General features: G+C 39.7%; 1 pseudogene; it reads right to left on the bottom strand.

Annotated features, from left to right (window-relative positions):
- Nucleotides 1-1,019: 1,019 nt before the first annotated feature.
- Nucleotides 1,020-1,495, bottom strand: LOC141517965 (ragulator complex protein LAMTOR1 pseudogene; annotated as a pseudogene).
- Nucleotides 1,496-2,172: the final 677 nt, after the last annotated feature.

Below are 2,172 nucleotides of genomic sequence, written 5' to 3'. Positions count from 1 at the left end.
AATACAAGATTGAATAGTAGTGGTGATAATGGGCATCTTTGTTTGACAGCTGATCTTTTTGGGGAAGTCTCTAGCTTATCCCTAGTGCATATAATGCTTGCTGATGGTTTCAGATAAATACTACTTATCATTCTAAGGAACAATCCATTTATCCCTATGTTCTCTAATGTTTTTAGTAGGAATGGTGTTGTATTTTGTCAAAGGCCTTTTCAGAATCTATTGAGATAATCATGATTTCTGATAGGTTTGTTACTGATAAAGTCAATTATACTAAGTTTTCCTAATACTGAGCCAAACCATCCTATTCCTGGGATAAATCCTTCTTGGTCATAGGGTATTATCCTACTGATAACTTGCTGTCCTCACTTTGCTAAGATTTTATTTAAGATTTTTACATCCACATTCATTAGGGAATTCAGTCTTTAATTTCTTTCTCTGTTTTGACTCTTCCTGGTTTAAACATCAGCACCATAATGGTCTCAAAATAGGAGTTAGGCAGAGTTCTGACTTCACCTATTTTTCTTTTTTTTTTCCAGGATGGATAGATGTCCTTTATGGAGAGTGGCAAACCAAAACAAATAAAATTAAAGGATCAAACATGTAAAAGTGGGTGTGAGAAATAGAAACAACCAATTTAGTTCTTAGTCACTTAATATGTTCAAGCCCTAACATAGAAGGGCAATCTCAAGGAAGCCAAATCTCTTCTTATTCATGATCCCCAAACATGGAATAATTCACATTCAAATCACTATTTCCCCACTCCTCTAGCTTGGTCTTGTCCCACTCAACCCCCACCCCCCAAGTGTCAAAAGCATCATAGATCTTTTCCCTTCCCCACAAAGGGAGCCAGGGCCACATGGCATAAAAGCTTCTTGGGAACTCATTGTGTGTCAACATGGGGCTCTGAACTCCTGTGGTGGTTTCTCTTCTGTGATTAGTAAGTTATATTTCAGTAAAAACAGGAAAAAATAAAGGGAAAGGAAGGCAAGAACAAGAGGAGAGAACTCCAAAACTTGTCCTCATGGGACCCCAAACAGCACAACCAACTCCTCTTTTGCATTGACCAGGATCTGAGAACATGCACTATAGGCATAAGCAGCTATTCTGGAGACCTGCTGCAAATCTGCAAAGGGGATGGAGTCACTGGCAAGTACTTGGTTGGGCTGCCTGGTGATGACAGTGGTGGTAACTTCTTCCAATGAGTCAGGCTACTGCTCAGGACAGCAAAGCAGGCACTGTATTGTCTTTCTAGGTCCATGTACTTGTACTACTCCATGCCCTGGGAGTCTGCTACTGATACATCAAGGATGTTGCTAGCTGCCTTGCAAGGATAGAAGAAAGCCTGCTTGTCTGTTGAGGTTGCAGGAAGGCTTTGGTAGTTGGGTTCTGCTCCATTTAAGGTTTTGCTTGGTGGACTACTGGGGTCCAGAAGTAATTTCCACTCCTCTCAATCCTGGTCTGAGTCCTCATTGTCACTGCTGTAGCAGCATCCCATGGCCAGAACCAGCTACTGGGGGTCAGATATAGAAGATTAGCATCCAAAAGGAGCCCTTTCTCATCATATGACCTGTGACCATGGACCACAGGCTCCCACTGGCCATGCTGCCGCCATTGCAGCAGGAAGAATCAGTAGGCTATCTGTTTCCAGTGCCAGAAACCACTTCTTTTTCCAAAGACTTCATATAAAAACCAGTTGTTCCTTAAATGGTTGACAGAATTCACTTGTGAATCCATTTGGCCCTGGAGACTTTTGTTCATAGGAAGTTTAATAATAGCTTGTTGAATTTCTTTTTTCTGAGATAGGGTTATTTAGGTATTTAATTTCCTCTTCATTTAACCTGGGCAACTTATATTTCTTATTCATCCATTTCACTTAGATTATCAAATTTATTGCCATATACTTGGACAAAATAATTTCAAATTTTGTTTTAATTTCCTCCTCATTGTCGGTGAGTTCACCTTTTTCATTCATGATACTAATAATAAAACTAATCAATACATATAAAAAGTTAGGATTTCTAGCCAAGATGACAGAGAGAAGTCAGGTACTGTGCTAAAGTCTCCTGCCTTTCCTTCAGTACTAATATCAAATGAGCCTCTTAAGAGAATTCAAATCCACAAAATCCAGAGAAGAACAAAGGAGAATACCAGAAACTGTATATCAGGGGAACA

This window comes from Macrotis lagotis, chromosome 1 (genome assembly GCF_037893015.1).
Source record: "Macrotis lagotis isolate mMagLag1 chromosome 1, bilby.v1.9.chrom.fasta, whole genome shotgun sequence".
Lineage (NCBI taxonomy): Eukaryota > Metazoa > Chordata > Mammalia > Peramelemorphia > Peramelidae > Macrotis > Macrotis lagotis.
Note: the sequence above shows the minus strand (reverse complement) of the source record. Positions and strands in the feature narration are given on the sequence as shown.